Source organism: Amblyomma mixtum, chromosome 6, assembly GCF_055824585.1.
Source record: "Amblyomma mixtum isolate Tamu chromosome 6, ASM5582458v1, whole genome shotgun sequence".
Classification (NCBI taxonomy): Eukaryota; Metazoa; Arthropoda; class Arachnida; order Ixodida; family Ixodidae; genus Amblyomma; species Amblyomma mixtum.
Window position 1 is genome coordinate 14512248 of NC_143017.1, and position 18112 is coordinate 14530359.

Genomic DNA, 18112 nt, shown 5'->3' on the forward strand with positions numbered 1-18112 from the left:
GACAGCGAAGAAGAGTGACTCTTTTCTGCGGTAACTTCTGATTCCTATTATGGAGCTGCGACAACGTACATCAATCTTTTTAAGAATAAATGGACGCTCTTATTTTCGTTTCTTCATTTTACTATATCAATGCAGTGTGTAAATAGCATGCCCGAAAAAACGCCGAAAGGAGGAGGGGAGGGTTGTAGCGCTCAGAATTTTTTTTTTTTTTTTTGGGGGGGGGATGTTATGACACCGAAACACCCCCCGGGCTACGCCCGTGGCCACTGAAACTGTGGCTCGCCGATGATACTGATGTACAACAGTACCTGGGGCAGGTTAATCAGAAAAAAAAATTCGTAACTCATATATATGCTCACACATGTATCGCGAGCACAGAGAATGGAACGCCAGAAATGAGCAACACTATAACTATATGAGTGGCGGAACCATATCGGCGGCGGGGGCGTTTTTCTCGACGCCGGGCGTCGAGTGCGCGCCGTCGGCGGAAATCGTCGGCTTGCAGCCGTAAAAACGCTCCATGTATTCCGGCCTTTACGCTATCGAGTCATACTCTCAAGGGAGGGCTTGACTGTCACCTGAAATTTTTTAAGGCGAAAGCCTTTAATGCCTCATGCTGTCGTTAGCAATCGGCAGCCGTGTCGAAGCCGTGTCGGCAGCCGTGTCGACATATGTGCCCGCGTTTTGACGGGTGTCCACCGAGATATGTGAGACAGTTGGTAAATTCCTTTCCTCAAATACAATTTTCATTTCCTTCATTGCGGCCCCTCTTTCTTCTTTCACTGCCACTTCCTCCCTTCCTGTACGGTGCGGTTCAGGTGTCCAGCGAGATGACTGAGAATTACAGCGCCATTTCCTTTCCTCAAAGAGCGTTGCATTCAAAGGGCAAGGCATCGCGCCGAACGGATGGTGGCGTTCCGTGGACTGCCTGGCAGCGCTACAACACGCTGTCGCGTTCTACTCCTAAAGGCGAAGCTTAAGGGTCATTAATTAGCAGTCAATTAGTGCTGTGTGATTAATCAGTAATTAGCCACTAATTAGTAATTTGTCATTACTTCGCCATCAATTATGTGTGACGTCATCCAGTGGTAACGTCACCAGTGTCACATGGGCAAAGTGGTGCGGAAAACGCTTTCGCCTCTACGCACTTTAAATAGTCAAAGTGCTCCCTGAATTTCATTAATAATAAATAGCGTCTAATCACACTGACAGAATCTTTTCTGTTGTGTTTGTTGACTGGGTAGGCTACGCTATAGATGCCTTAGGGGGAGCGCTTCAGAATAATTTCGGCCTCTTGGTATTCTGAACGGGCCAAGAGAGCACGGATGTTTGTGCATTTCTCCTCCATAAAAATTCTGCCGCTGTGACCGGCATGTTTTAGTTGCAAATTCATTTGGAGTCTGTGTTTAGTTAGTGACACTTGTACTGCGCTTCATGAAATAGCCGAACAGAGCAAGCGACAGCAGTACACTTTTGCCGGCAGGAAAAGCTCGCGTGGCCGGCCCCGATCCAGTTCGCGGTGGAGGAGCTCCCTCCAGGAGTGGTGGAGGTGGTGTTCTCGCCCTCGGACAGCCTCCGGAACTACAAGAATATCCGTTCGTCCAGACTGACCAACAGGAAGGGGCGCGCAGAGTTCTTTGCCGCCCTGGTGATGAGAGCCTTAATTCGGCAACACCTCGAGTCCCGCGGACGGCTTCGAGGCCCCCATGTGGATCGAGGACCGGCACCTCGGGGGCCAGCCCAACACGACGGAAACTGCGGACGACACCTTCTCCGACAACTGGAAGCGCACCGCCGAGCGCTGGCGAACCACTCTGAGGGAGGTGGCGACCGAAATCGCACAAGGCCTCCCGGAGATTGGATTCGCAACGACCAACAAGGCAGAGCTGGAGCATCTGCACGAGCCATGGCACGAGCAGATCGCGGCCAACGAGTCGGACGTGGTGCTGTTGCTGGGATGGCGAGCCGTGCAGGAAGTGTCGCGGTACGCCAACCGCGAATTTGCCATACTCTACTATTCCTACAGCAACAAGTCCCTGGATACTTTCGTGCTTCAGTGCTTCGACCTCTTCTCGGGTCTCATGGGCCTCGCCTCCATCACGCACTACGTGGCTGCTCACTTCAACAGGGTACTCTTTCTGCAAAAACGTCCGTGCAAGTATGTGTTGTAAGTAAGTATTGTAAGAAAGATAGTTGGAGTTTGATGCCCCAGCAGCTAGCGCCGACGAAGGCGAGGAAGAAGATAGGCGAAGCCGACGAAGTTCGGGTTTTGCGCTTGCGAACGCTGGCCTGCTGAGCGGCACCGCTGGGACAAGGACTGTGGCCGTCCACGCTAACTGTGCGAGTTTCCACATTACAGAATATATATTAGGTCTTTCAGGGCAGCCTACCACTAATTTTTGAAAATACGCTTTTTGAAGTAAAGAGAAGACTTGTTGTGTTATAACGGAGTAATTACTAATTACTCATTGGCATCCACCCGAGCGCAGCAGCGAACGGCTACAAAGGAAAACTATACAGCTTTCTCAGAAACTTCGTAGTTAAAGAAAAATTCGTCCTTGTCCGAGGTTCGAACCCGGGACCATCGCTGAGAAAGCTGTATAGCTTTCCTTTGTAGCCGTATGGGTGCGCTCGGATGGATGTCCATGAGTAATTACTCCGTTAAAACAAATCTACTCCACCTTGGGGGATTCCCCTAAATATTTGACCAAGAGAAGTCTTTTGCGGCGTAGTAGTACCTTTGCTGACGGACGTCAAAAACAGTCATGTTAACTAGAGAAATGATTAACTGAATTATAATAGTTAACTTTGTAACTATTACCGATGTCTGACTTCTAGCCGGCAGTTAGTAATAGCCGTGTCAGTTTTGAAACGAGAGTTCTAATCCTCAGGGTACAACTTTTGATTTCTATGTCGATGAGACAATGATCTTCAGTGCCTCACAAGGTCAAACCGAACTTAACTGAGTGGTGGTATGGCCCAAGCTATGGTAGTAAAGACGGTCCATGGTGACCCGTTTGTGGTCCAGACTTGATCACGTGCTGTGTTTCTCGACGCTTCCGGTCCGTCGTCGTTCAGTCACGAAGTAAACATCCCCGCTAGCATCAGCGTTTGCCGTAACGTTGAGGTTGTGAAATCTGTACTGTTGATTAAACTTTGTTTTGCAAATAAGTAACCTATTACTAGTAACCAGTTAAAGTAATAAAACAATTGAAATACCCGGAGCGTTACTGTTTGAACCAGTAGTCGATTAATTACGAAATTACGAGAAAATGCACTTGATTAGAAGTTATGAATTACTTGCACGACGTACAACTCTGCCTGGAGCTAGCGCTCTAAAATGAGAGGCCCCACTAGAGCACTGCACGGGCCTCAATCTGAGGCCCAAGCACTGCCCAGGCTCGAGACTTGAAGCCCGAGCCCGGCCCAAACCCACGGCTTCAAGCCCGGGCCCGGCCCAGGCCCGCTAAATTATCGCTCTAGCGAGCCCGGCCCGGCCCGTGAATCCCGGAGTGAAGCCCAGCCCGGGCCCGGCCCGTTTCACAGTAACGCTTGAGACTTACTGCTCACTCTGAGCAAGTTGACTGCTACTAGACCGATAAGAGACTGGCCGACAAACGCTCTGGAACCACAGTTTGGCTTGCAGAAAGTTTGTTCTTTTTAACCCAGAAGGAAGGGATTAAGAGTAGTGCTCGCCAGGCCCGTCTTTTGGACAGTGATCTTGTGTAGGTGCGCAAAGATAAACTCGGAAGTTCCGAGAGCCAAATAAAAAGAGCTGCATACGCGCGTAATAGGCTATTTTGCATTCCCTCATGACTTTAATCAGTTATATTTTGCCGCCCAGAAGCATAAACATTAAAGCTGCCTAGCAAGCAGTGGGATGACATTTTTTTAGTGAACGCGATCTCACAGGTTGAACTCATAGCCGAACTGGTCGCCTTTCAGCAGAAACGAAAAGCTAAAAGGTATGAGTATTTCACGGTGTGTGTTTTGAAGACTATAAGCGTCCTAAACTAATGTGTTCTTCCCGAATGCAATCACTAATATTGTATAAGTATGTTTGGTTTTGCCCGAATGCAATTCTAATAATATATAAGTATGTTTTGGGATGACGAACGATCAATGGCCAATTAAGAGCGGTTGAATTTAACCCTTACTGGAGGAGCAGAACATAACGCCGAAAAACGTGATAACTTACAGTGCAAAACACTTGTCATGACAACCAGGCTGAAGAAGCGAGGAGGGATAGTTGTGGCTGTGAGATGAGATTTACAACTCTCGCGAGCTTTTGTGGCTACTTCATTTTCGAGACGTTCCGGTCAGCTGATGAAAAAGAACACCAAACGCGCTTTAGTTCGTGAGTTTTCTGACATGAGAAAAATATAGCTCTGAAACAAAAGCTATGTTTTGGGGGCTTAAGGGCCCAAGGGCAGTCAGGCTGTGAGAGACACCGAAGCAGAGGGCTCCGGATCATTTCGACCGCCTGGGTTTCTTCAACGAGCTATGATACTGGAAAGTACATGGCTGTCATGCTTGCCGCCTAAAGGGAAATGCGGCCGCCGAGGCTAGGTGCAAACCCTGGTTCCCCGGCTCAGTAATCAATCGCCTTGATCACTAAGCCACCACAGCGTGGAAGAAAGGAAATAAATAAGTCAATGAATAAAGCTTAGCTTTTTTCTCAGCGCGTACTATTATCCATAGCTCATCCGTGTCGCTGCTCAGTGCCGCAGTCGTGTACTTCGCTCTGCAATAGTGAATGAATAGTCGGACACCAGCCGTTTGTGTACTGACCCAAGCCCGATTCGGGTCCGCAGCTTTAAGCCCGAGCCCGGACCCGGCCCCTAACTTCAGGCCCGAGCCCCGCCCAGGCCCGGCAAAACAAATCATGCCCCGGCCCGGCCTTTTGGGCCAGCCCGAGCCCGTGCAGTGCCCTAGGCCCCACTACGTTGGTGAAAAGCGCCAGATCTGTACGTGCCTTTCTCCCTCTCCCAGCAGACACGTTTGAAGAGAAAGGCTGCTGCGCCGGCTCAGAGGGTGTTGGTGGTGGTGGTGGTGGAAAACGTTTATTTGCTCTATTTTACTGTGGTTTTAGCGGCTTCAGATGGAGTCTCATCTTCTCTTAAGGGTCGGTTCCCCTAGTCCAGGGCTCCGCTGAGGGTAGCTGCCCTGCGTGCATGCCTTGCTAGTCCTTGTTGGACTTTTAGGATGTCGCTGGATAGCACCCTCTCCCACTGTTCCGCATTCGGGTTTTCTATTATGACTAGCTCGTCTATTTCCTGGCAAGCACATGTCTTATAGTATAGGATTGGTTTGTCTCCACACCACGGGCACTCGCTCTCGTACTGCGTGGGGTAGATTTTGCTTAGCATATGTTTAGGCACGGGAATGTTCCCGTTTGTAACTGTCGCCATGCTACGGCGTCCTCTCTATTTAGTTGGCGGGTATTTTCGTCTGATCCCTCTGTAGTAGTTAAGCATCTCTGTATAGCTTTGGGCTACCGGCTCGGGTTCTTCAGCGGGGTCGGGATTGCTGGATGCTCGGTTTCTTGCGTACCGTCGAGCTATCCTATCCGCCTCCTGATTTCCCGTAATGTCGTATGTCCCGGCAGCGTGTTCGCCAAATGCAGCCGGTACAGCCAGCGATGACAGCGCCGCCCACCGGCAGGTAGCAGCCACCATTAAGGCTTGTTAAAATATTCATTCAGGACAACGGCTTGGCATCGCCGCTATGGCGCAGTGGATTAGAGGCACGTGTTGTGCATCGAAGGTCGGCCGTTCGACTCCGCTCTCTGTACTGTAATTTTATTGTTTTCTTTTTATTTATTTCTTTCCCTTTTAGGTCGCAAATCATGATGCTTAGTGGCATATAACGCCGTTTAAGGTTTTCAAAACATTTTCTGCATACTTTTACACAGATTATTCACAGCGCTGGAATATCAGTTTTGAATTTCAACTAAATATTGCATGGTTAGTAACAATAGGTTGGTATATACTTTTAAGCATTATTTGTGGAATAATAATCCCTTTTAGGTAAGCCATTGTGACAATCTTCAGTCACCGTGATCAATTCACCGTGGTTTCAAGCCTTGTGGCTGTACAGGCTGCAGTTGGCGAATACGCGTCCCGGCACCCAAACTATTGTGTGTTTGGCCTGGTTGTTTTCGGTTTTGCCACTTGAGCGGAGAATGCGGAGCACGCTCTGGCTGATTCTGCTGTTTTGGTAGTTGCGGCATGCAGCTGTGAGTCGGTGAGTATGGTTAACGACCTGTTGGATCGGTAGCCCTCCGCTGCTGCTAGAGCCACGGCTGCCTCTTCGGCCTCGACTACCGTACAGTTCCGGATTGATGCGCTGGTGATTTCTTTTAGGTCCGAGTTGATCGCCGTTGCCACTTTGCTTTTCTTGTGGTTTCTGTCCTCAGTGTATGTAGCGGCGTCTACGTACACTGTGTCGTTTCTAGTTGCCAGTGTTCTTTGTACATACTCTGCTCTTGCTTCTTTTCTCACCATGTGTAGGTTCTGGTCCATATTCCTTATTATCGGTGCTACTTTGATGGTGTTTCTGTATTCGTCTGGTATCGTCTCCGTGCGTTGTCTCCTTTATCGTAGCTTCATCGCCGTATCTGCTCAGGAGTCTTTTGTCCGTTGCGATAGTTTTAGTCTTTGGATTTGCGCTATTATTTGCGCTTCCTGGAGTTCTCCGAGACTGTTGTGTTGTTGCCGGTAGCCTTTCGGCTCTCTCCACCAGAGGAAAAATTCGCGGTGCAAACTCCAGCTTGGGTTCCTTGTTGTCTACGCGTCATGTGGGAGTTGCAAACGGGGTCGATGCGTCGAAGAAAGGGGAGGCTTGTGCAAACTAACTGTCTTTCCGCGCGTCTGTCCAACTCTGCACACTGCACCCACTCGCTCCCTGCTCGCTGCGCAGGAGACCCGCTCCGACGTGGGCGATACGGCTCGGTCCATCCGCCTGGCCTGCTTCCAGACGCTGACCCACGGCACTTACGATTGGAGCAACACAAGTCGTCTCTGAGTTTCTGGACGGATCGCAGTTCACCGACCTGAAGAGCAAGTTTGCTCTGGACCCGGAGATCAGCCGCAATTTCCCGGAGGACCTGCGCAAGGTGCAAGTCTTACTGCTCGACAATCCAAGCTTCGCCGAGAGGATCAAGGCGTACAGGCTGTCCGCGCATCTCTATGAGTCGAGCCTCTACTATACGCACATAGACAATCAAACCGGCACCATGGCTTACTCGATGTTTCCGCTGGCCCTCAACTTCCCGACGTGCCGCTGTCCATCAGGTGAGTCTGAGCAGATGAGCCGGTATTATTGCTTTTAATGCTAATACACTGAAAATGCCGTTTAGCGATGCCTGAGTTGAGCGAGTTGATATAGTGTAGGATGGGGTTGTGGCTGAGCAGAACCTAGGTCGCTTTGCAACGTTCAGCAAAGGTGCAGGCCAAGCGTTCGGGCTGCGAGCGAGCGTCACACCTCAGGATCGTCGTCTTCTTTCACTACTACAGTTCACCACAGTGAGCGAGCACGGCTGCTACACTACAATTACCCCCCGGCGAAAAAGGAGGCATCCTGCCGACTTAGGGCGCACAGATGGTAGGCGGATCGTAGTACGGCTTGAGACGGTCAACGTGCACTGTTTCACGGCCACGACGGCGCTCATCTTGCGGCGGCGAAAGCGGTTCAATGATGTAGTTGACTGGAGAGGTCTGGCAGACGACACGGTACGGGCCGTGGTACTTTGAAATGAGTTTTGTGGAGAGACCGGGACTGGTGGAGGGAACCCAAAGCCACACGAGCGAGTCTGGGGTATAGGACGGAAGCGGACTGGTAGGGGCGCGAAGGTGCTTCTGGAGATTCTGATCTTGCGTTGTAAAAGAGCGGGCAAGCTGGCGGCATTCTTCAGCATAGGTCGCTGCTTGAGAAAGGGTAAGAGACTCGGAGATATCAGGGCGATACGGAAGCACGGTATCCATGGTACAGGAAGGCTCGCGGCCGTAAAGAAGAAAGAACGGAGAGAAGCCAGTTGTGCTCTGTGTGGCAGTGTTGTACGCATATGTCACAAATGGGAGAATGCGGTCCCAGTTTGAGTGGTCCGAGGCAACATACTTGGCGATCATGTCGGTCAATGTGCGATTGAAACGTTCAGTAACGCCGTTCGTTTGAGGGTGGTAGGCCGTAGTAGAGCGGTGAACAATGCGGCATTGGCGAAGTAGGGCTTCGACGGTGTCTGAGAGGAAGACACGGCCGCGGTCACTCAGAAGCTCCTTAGGAGAACCATGGCGTAGAACGAGATGATGCAGGATGAAAGACGCAACGTCGGGCGCAGACGCGGATGGCAAAGATGACGTTTCGACGTAGCGGGTAAGGTGATCGACTGCCACTATGACCCAGCGGTGTCCAGCCGGAGTTATGGGAAGGGGCCCGTAGAGATCGATGCCAACGCGGTCGAATGGGCGCATGGGGCAAGGCAAGGGGTGCATCGGAGCAATGGAACGGCGAGAAGGGGTTTTGTGGCGTTGGCATTCCGGGCAGGAGCGAACGTACTGTCGAATGAAACGGTACATTCCCCGCCAGTAGAAGCGGAGTCGAAGGCGCGTGTAGGTCTTCACCACACCGGCGTGAGCGCACTGGGGGTCGGCGTGAAAAGAGGCGCAGATGTCGGAACGCAGGTGGCGAGGAATGACAAGGAGCCATTTGCGACCGTCGGGAAGGTAGTTGCGGCGGTAAAGGAGGCCATCCCGTATTGCGAAGTGGCGGGCTTGACGACGGAGAGTGCGGGTCGCAGGTCGCTGAGATGGTGTAGACAGGAGAGCGAGGAGGGAAGCGATCCAGGGGTCCCGTTGTTGTTCAAACGGCATGTCGGCAATATCAAGGGAGGACGCATCAGCAGTGGCGAAAGATGTGGAGTCTAAGTCACAAGGTAGCGGGGACCGCGATAGTGCGTCGGCATCAGAATGCTTACGGCCAGATCGATAGATGACTTCAATGTCGTATTCTTGTAAGCGCAACGCCCAACGAGCAAGACGGCCTGAAGGGTCTTTGAGGGATGACAGCCAGCAGAGGGCACGGTGGTCGGTAACGACAGAGAACGGGCGACATATAGGTAAGGGCGGAACTTTCCAATAGCCCAAATTATTGCCAAGCACTCCTTCTCTGTCACGGAATAATTGCGCTCGGCCTTTGTCAAAGTGCGGCTGGCATACGCAACAACATGTTCGGCGCAGCCGGGCTTGCGCTGAGCCAGCACGGCACCGAGGCCCACGCCGCTGGCGTCAGTGTGAATTTCAGTGTGCAGGCTGGGGTCGAAATGGCGGAGGATCGGCGGGGACACAAGCAGGCGCCGAAGCGTTGTGAACGCCGCGTCACAGTCTGGTGTCCAAGACGAGAGGCTGGTGTCGCCGGCAAGCAGATCAGTCAGGGGTGACAGGATGGAAGCGAAATTGCGTACGAAGCGGCGAAAATAAGAGCACAGCCCGATGAAGCTACGCAGCTCTTTCAGGGAGGTGGGTCGGGGAAACTCGGCGACTGCGCGCAGTTTTGCAGGATCGGGAAGGACGCCTTCTTTGGACACGACGTGGCCCAAGATGGTAAGCCGCCGGGCTGCGAAGCAGCACTTCTTTAAATTCAGTTGCAAGCCGGCGTCGGTCAAACATTGCAGGACACGCTCGAGGCGGGCCAGGTGGGACGAAAAGTCTCGAGAAAAGACGACGATATCGTCCAGATAGCACAGACACGTGTGTCACTTGCAGGGTGTCGAACCGGCATTTTTTCGGGTTCGGTTCGGGTTCGGGTTCACGCCTTTCGGGTTCAGTTCCGGGTTCGGCTCCAGAGGGCCATTCCGTTCCGGTTCGAACCGGTTCGGACGTCTCGAACCGGTTCAAACGGGTTCAAACGGGTTCAGGACAAAAAAAAATAGAATTCAGGTGGGTTTCAGTCAACCTTGCTATGGGTTTTCTTTTTTCTGGCACATCGGTATGCAAAATAAAAAATGCAAAGATTTGTTTACGAGAACATAAAACTGGGCTAGTTGGTAAGGGTTAATGCTTAAGTAGCGCAGGAAAAAGGACAAAAGGAAGTCTGGAGACGGCACAGACGCCGACTAACAACTGGTTATTACATTCTCGGAAAAGTATATGAAGGCGCAGGACACAGTCAACAATCCAAAAACAGAATAACGAAGATAAAAAAAAACCATGCTGCGCATGCACATCATAGTCGAGTCATGACATCTTTTTCAACAAAATTCGAAGACTATATTCCATAGTAGACGGCACTCCCCTATCTCCTGGACCTCACACAGATTCCACGAAAGCCTGACTCCTTATCTAGGAAATTGATAAATGGTGAAGGAATACGCCCATCTCCTTCCTTCCTCATCATAAAGGCCTCTACCATCTCCCTACAATTTCGATCAGGGTGATTAAACAGGAGACATGTCTTTCTAAGTGGGGAAGCAGTGGGCATTTGTTCGAACATCACAGATGTGTGAAAAAAGTAGCGGTGTCGTACAACTTGGCTTTGCATTGCCGCGAGTGCCACAATTGCTTCCCTCAGTAAAGAAGACAACTGTCTTGTTTAGTAACCCTGTTTGCATTTGTAGGGAGTTTTCGAGGCCTTTATGATCAGGAAGGAAGCAGATGAGTGTATTGCTCATCATCTGTCTATTTTGTAGATAAGGAGTCAGGCTTTCTGGCAATTGTGTGAGGTTCAGGAGATAGGAGAGTGCCGTCTACTATGGAAGATAGTCTTCGAATTTCGTTGAAAAAGACATCATGACTCGAATGCGATGTGCATGCGCAGTATGGTTTTTAAGGTTTAACCTCTGTTCTTTTGTTTTTGGGGTTGTTCCCTGTGTCCTGCGCCTTTATATACTTTTCCCAGAAAAAATAGCCAGTTGTTAGTCAGCGCTCGTGTCGTCTCCTGCCTTCCTTTTGCCGTGTTTAGTGCGTTACTTAAGCATGAATAAATTGTTTAATGCGAGATGTTCTCAATTTACTCATTTTATTTTATTGTCCGCAGCAAAAGGATGAATTTACGGCGACAACCGCAAAATGAAATGAACTCGAAATTAATGAAAATCGGCTATGTATACGCTATAATCCACCTTATGAGGTGCAAGGCGAAAAACCGGTGGATTTTACATCTACAAAGCCCTCCTGCTTCAGCAGTTTGGGAGACCCCGTCGCGCGAGTAATAGATTTCCCCTGAAGCTTAAGTCAGTTGGGACCTTATTGTTCGCAGTGTACTTACAGGGCCCCAAAATTGCCGCCGCACGCACCCTGTACGTTCCCGCGCACTACTGAGAAACGAAACTGTCATATAGCGGCACCTACATACAGAGACCTTTCCGTCGCCCCGAAACCGACTTGCCAGTCCCCCCCTCCTTCACTTTAGCATGGTAAAAAAATGTGTGAGAGTCCCTCCACCGCCCATCCGCCGCCCAACGAGAGCCTCATGGGAGCACTGGCTCTCCCTAAGATCCAGAACTTAGCAAATATATTTTATTTAAATCACCTATTCGATATCACCTTTGTGACTCACGTTATATATCCCGAGCCCCTATAGCTCAGTATCTTCAAAAACACAGCTAATCGTGGCTTCTCACTATAATGCAATAAGAAAGTACGACATTGGCTTAATATGATGACGTCAACCTCTTTTCTTCTGATAAAAAGAGTATGATAAAAAAACACACGCTTGTATGGGTTGCGAAAGCTTCGTTTTTGCGCGGACACGAATTGGCAGCATCTTCATTGCGACGTTGAGCTGCAACGTTCTTGCAAGTACAGCATTGGGCGAGGAAGTAGATATACTTGCACTACATTGACTGTTTATTCATTTATTTATTTATTCAAAATACCTTACAGGGCCCAGAAGGGCATTGAGTAAGGGGGGCAAAAACAATAGATTAAGCAAATAGGAAGAATAAATTAAAAACAACGCGTGATACAAGGCAAAAATTAAACACAATTATAAATATACAGGGCAAAACGTAACTACAAGACATACATCACCGCGAGCAACAAAAATTAAAATAGCAGCAAGAATGCATCGCATGTGCCCAATACACATCAAAAGAAAAAGCAGTAGCCATAAAAAAACATACAAACATACAAATGTGACTTTTCCTGGGGCGCTATCAAATGCGACCTTTATGCCAACAGAATTTTTGGCGCCCTTGATGGAGTAATAAAGAGTGGTTAATCTGGCCTGCACCATTTTTCCACCAACTTGTTTCAGCCATTTATTTTCAAAGCTACAAACAACCCCTTTCTGGCAGCTGTGCTTAATAGGCGACTAATTGCTAGCCTGTATTTTCTGGACATGCTCGCGAGAAAGCTTTGTGCTGATTCATTCGCTTTTCTCACTCTTCGCTGTTACTTACCTGTGCGGCCTCTCCACAAGGCAGATGGCAAATGTTGCGATCGGTCATTACTTCCTCTACCCTTAAATATACAGCCTTACCTAGACTTTCTTGATACTAGTGTATCATCAGCGGATGTACTGTGCAGCCCACTTTAATCGCCGCACATATAACGAACGCTCGCATATTACGGGCGGGTGTGGGGCTCCTGTGAAAATATGCATAAGGGCAACGCAAATTCGTCGCAGATACAGCGAACAACTCTGGCCACACCACTGGGTTACAGAGAACGAGGTGGCACGGTGAACTACCCCGAAGTTGTAGAGGTAGTTCTTCCGCTAAGCACGCAGATGAAATACCGCCTCTCAACCTTCACGACACCGCCTCGGAAAGAACATGTCAACCCAGAAATGGAATTAAAAGGCGGCACTGGCGTGCGCAGCGCTAACCGGAAAGTCCGGCATCCGGTAACACTGTAAACGGTGAAGTAAACACGGGAACGATATGCTATAACTCTCTATTGAAATAGTAAGTAACCGCCAGCCAAACCCGCGTCGATGGCCTACGAGGGCAATCATTGCCTACGCGTTCGCTGGCTGGGCAAAGCATCCCGAATGGAAGAAGCGCGGTGCGCGTGAGAAAGGGGCATCGTCGAAAGCGAAGCTGCTGACCATGGTCGCGGACCAACTAAGAGCAACGATTTCACAATTCTGAAATCCTTGCTGGCCATGCCGGTCACGTGGCATGCATAGCCTGCCCAGTCGTCTCCATCTTTAGCGCCGCTACCATGTGCAGCCATTGTCATACAGCGGACAGTGCAACGGATGCATTCTGCGCCAGAAGCGCTGCCCTACTTCGTCGCTGCATCAAGCCAGGTACGGTAGAAGAAGCTCGAAAACACGCGTGACCAGGAACATGCAGATTTGTGGCAACGCGCTTCGTAGATCCATAGCCGACCAGATGTTTCCTCGGATAACTGCGTTCCTGCGGACCACTATATCGCAGAAGCTCCTGCTCTGACGGAGACGTTGAACACCAAGCGCGAGCTCTCCCAACTGCCAGGAATCTCAATTATGTGGCCGACCTGCCACCGGTTTCCATGCACACTTCATCCATGATTAGTGATACCCCGTCCCTGAATTTGATAGTTGGCAGCAAGGTCTCGACGAGGATTAAATGACCGCCCTAGATAGCCTGGAAAGAGCTGCGACAGGCTCTGCTTTGCACAAGTATGTCGCAGTTTTATAAGAAATAAACGCCACTTTTAGCGGAATTAGTGTTTTTGGCTGTTGTAAGAAGAATCCACTTGCTATGAACATCAGATATAACGAACTGAACTCGCGTGACTGTCAGGTTCGTTAGAAGTGGGCTCGACTGTAGATTCAATCGGACACAAAAACCTTTTTCACGCTTCAGACATGGGCCTTACATGTTAGGACGTACCGTCTGTTGCAAAAGTTTACAGCCCACCGCGCTGTTTATTTCAATGGTGTGGTGGGCTGTAAACTTTTGCAACAGACAGTACAACAGACAGTACCAAATGGACATTTGTGCCGTGATCAGTGCATTTCTACCTGTGCGAGCACCGAGAATCAATTTGAGCAATAAAATGATATTTTTGTCGCGATGCTGTGTTCTTTTGGGACATACTTAAGCAGTCTCTTAAAGAACCCATTGACATCACACATTTGATTATAACATTTATGGCTGCGATGAAAAACTTCGGAATTCCGTGCGAACTCTTCGTGTTCATAGGACTGTTTAGCGTGTGGAAAACCCGCATGATGGATGAACACGCAAAACCGCCGCGTTCAACGCGTTCACTGTTAAGTTAACAGTGCACTTTAATGCAGGAGGAATATGCTGCGCAAGTTCAACCTCCTGACTGGTTCCCCTTTCTTGACGTGTGCACCGTCTGTAATTTCCATATGCGGGCGGAGAAAGGGAGTTATGCTGGCATGAGGCTTTGAGCCGCGGGCTGGCGACTGGCAGATATTTTTTCTTAGAAGCAGAACGATTTCAGAAAATCGGCATAACGAAATCACTTCATCGCAGTTACATTTCATCGCAGCATCTTTCTGGGCGTAATCACTATCGCATGCCAGCGAGCGCATGTATTTCCGCATTGTCCTTTTATACAATCGGTATTTAATTTTTTTTCTTATTAGTACATCTCCACCGTTGACAAGGGCCCGCCTATCGTTGCTATTTCCGTCGCGCTAAAACAAGAATATGTGGATTCTAAAAAAAAAAAGAAAATGCACCAATTTATACATTCTTCTTTTGTTAACACTAGTAGCAATATCTCGGGTTTAACGTGTCGAGTAGACATTGGGGCTATAGGATAGACGGTGTTATGGCGGGCTCCAGATTGACGACACCAGCTGGGGATTTGCAACGTGCGACAGAACTCATTGGTTTTTGTATTTTTGGAATCAGCAGCCGAGCTGGACAGCCATTGAGCCATTTTTTCTCCTTTATTGCCCTACAGACCCATCGTGAGGGGTTTTATTTAGAACCTGCTGTCGGAGACAATGAGCGCCTACAAAAGTAAATGTTGCACTACCAACGGCGCTGGCTCAGTGGTTAGGGCACTCGGTTACTTATTCGGTGTACCCGGTTTCGAGCCCGTACCCGGGGGCCACATTTCGATGGAGGCGAAACGCAAAAGGTACCGTGAGCTGTGCGATGTCAGTGCACGTTTAGGATCCCCAGCTGGTAGAAATTATTGCTGAGCCCTCCCCTACTGCGCCTGTTTCTATTTCTTCTTTCACTCTCACCCATGGGTCAGGTGTCCATCAAGGAGTGAGACAGTTACTGCGCCATTTCCTTTCCTCAAAAACCACCATCACAACGTTGTTGGGTCCTCGCGTTAATATTTCATCTATTTGTGGGAAATGACGCAAATAAAAAGAAGGCATTCTCAATCGGTGCTGAAATGATTATAGACACCCAGTTTTGTTGCGTGTTTTCTCCTTTCAAATAACGCCATAGTTTTTAGAATACATAGTTCACCGTGTGGTATTCCCGTACTGCCAATAAATAATTTAGAAAATAATTTTTCCTCTCATGCTGTTTCGGTTTTATCAACCGAATGATGGCTGTGACGTGAGTTCAACATTAGGTCACGAGAGGCACGGGAAAACTAATACAAACGCTGATACGTTGCTTACACTCTCTATAGCACTTTAATCAGCCGGCGGCTCCAAGACCTATAATTAAAATGAACGACGTATCAGCAGTTATATTGCCGTTTTATTGCACCTCACGCGACCTAATTTCCATTACACGTCACAGCCACCGTTATGTTGGTGAAACCGAAACAGGGTCAAGAAGAAATTCGAATATAAATTATTTATTATGTGTTTGGTGAATACCACGGGGTGCTCCATGCACCCCAATGTCTAACGCATCGTTTGAAAGAAGAAATCACGCAAGCAAAAATTTGGTGTCTGCAGTACTTTATTGAGTTCGAGCAGTCCTAACAATCTGATTAAATATTTACGCAAATATGCAAAAGGGGAGGAGTAGTAACTCAAGATTTCACATAAACCTGACGTACAAGTCTTTAGAATTGGCGGTAGTACATTACAGAAACGTCAATTAGGCTTCTTCCCAGGCACCAGACTTCCTGTAAGCTTGCTGTCGCATATACTGGGTACCATTTTCGCACTTCCCAGTGCAGAGAGCTACGGATGGGTAAATCTATGCGCTAGATCATCTCATTTTGTGCGTAAACATGAGGTATGCCGGAATGCAAATAAGTGGGGCTGAACCGGGTCCCGAACCGGTTCGGAACGGTTCCTTTGAATCGTTCCGGTTCGGGTTCAGTTCCAAGATGGCGAAAAAAATATGGGTTCGGTTCGGTTCCGGTTCCGGGCGAAAATTCGGGTTCGGTTCCGGTTTCGGGTTCGGGTTCGGTTCCGGTTCGACACCCTGGTCACTTGAGTCCGCTGAGAACTGTGTCCATCATGCGCTCGAATGTGGCCGGCGCATTGCACAAGCCGAACCGCATGACATTGAATTCGTAGAGGCCGTCGGGCGTAACAAAGGCCGTCTTTGGCCGATCAGCAGCAGCCATGGGCACCTGCCAATAGCCGGAGCGGAGGTCCAATGAGGAAAAGAATTCTTCGCCTTGCAGGCAGTCGAAGGCATCGTCAATACGGGGAAGTGGATACACATCCTTGCGCGTAATCTTGTTGAGGCGACGGTAATCAACGCAAAAGCGGATGGATCCGTCCTTCTTCCGCACGAGAACAACGGAAGAGGCCCAGGGGCTGTGAGAAGGCTGGATTACGCCGCGCTGAAGCATGTCGTCCACTTCCTTGGTAATGACGGTGCGTTCAGGAGCCGACACGCGATAAGGACGCTGGCGCAAAGGGGCATGCGTTCCGGTGTCAATGCTGTGTGTGACGACGGATGTGCGGCCAAGAGAGCTGTGCGGGAAGTCGAAGGACGTACGGAAACGTTGAAGTAATGCGACGAGCTGATCACGTTGGTGCGGCGAAAGGCTGGCATCGATAGATCGGGAAAAAACAGAAACGGTGTCTTGGTTTGGCGTAGCAGGAGGCGGACCAATGGCATCTATCTGGAGAGGGGCAGGTTCATCAGAGACGGAGTATGGAAGAGCGTGATCGACTGATTCTACATGGCCCAGGCATTCGCCGCGGAGAAGCGTTGATGGACAAGAAAAAGGGTTCGTGACATAGATGGCGCTGTGGCCATCGCAGACAGTCAGAAGAGCGAACGGAAGGAGGAAACAGTGGCGACGGGCAGCGGCATCGGTCGGAGTAAAGAGAACAGTTGAATCAGGATCGCAGGCCCAAGTGAGGGGAACCAGGGCAGCAGAGAAGGCAGGGATGTCAGTATCTGCAGCGACCAGCATTTTACCGAGGCGGAGAGAGGTGTCGCACGGCAGAGTAGCGCAGAGCGGAGACAGTTCAATGCTGGCACGGGCACAGTCGATGATCGCATGATGAAGGGTTAGAAAGTCGCAGCCCAGAAGGACGTCATGAGAACAGGAGGACAGCACGAAAAACTCGGCGATATACACAACATCCCGGATTACAAGGCGAGCTGTACATAATGCTAGAGGTTGAATGCGGTGCGAGCTTGCAGTGCGGAGGCAAAAGTTCGAAACAGGCGTCGTCACTTTACGGAGTCTACGGCAAAGGGCTGCGCTAATAACGGATACAGCAGCGCCCGTGTCTACAAGGGCGAGAACGGCGACGCCATCAACAAATACTTCGATAACATTCGCAGGTGAAGACGGAGGACTTGGGCAGTTCGATGGAATCGCAGTTCTTGCCTCCGGAACTGCGGCTGTTAGTTTTCCTCCGGACGAGAGGGTGATCGCCGGCGCATGGGAGAGATAGATCGGCGACGGGGAGAAGGCGACCGGCGTGAAGAATATGAAGAGCGGTCAAGGTGGAAGGAGTCCGCAGGGGTGCCGGAGGGAACTGGTTGCGAGGGAGGCGCAGGGTCGTAGTGGAATGGGCTTGCCTCGTCCCGGAAACTCGGCGGGTGTTGGCGACAAAGCCGGGCGACGTGGCCCGGCAAGCCACAGGAGTAACATATGGGGCGGTTGTCGTAGGTACGCCATGGGTTCATGACGGCACGGCGAGGCGGCAGGCGACGACGGACAGGTGCCGGCGGAGGTGGTAGCGGTGCGACAGATGGGTGGTTAACGTAGACTTCGGGGCGTCGGGGTCTGGCGGCAACCTCAGCGTAGGTGAG

The 18112-nt window shown here is 50.0% G+C and overlaps 1 pseudogene; it reads left to right on the plus strand.

Moving 5' to 3' along the window:
* Positions 1–415: 415 nt before the first annotated feature.
* The window catches only part of LOC149338259 (uncharacterized), a 31729-nt pseudogene continuing 14032 nt past the window's right edge, over positions 416–18112 (plus strand).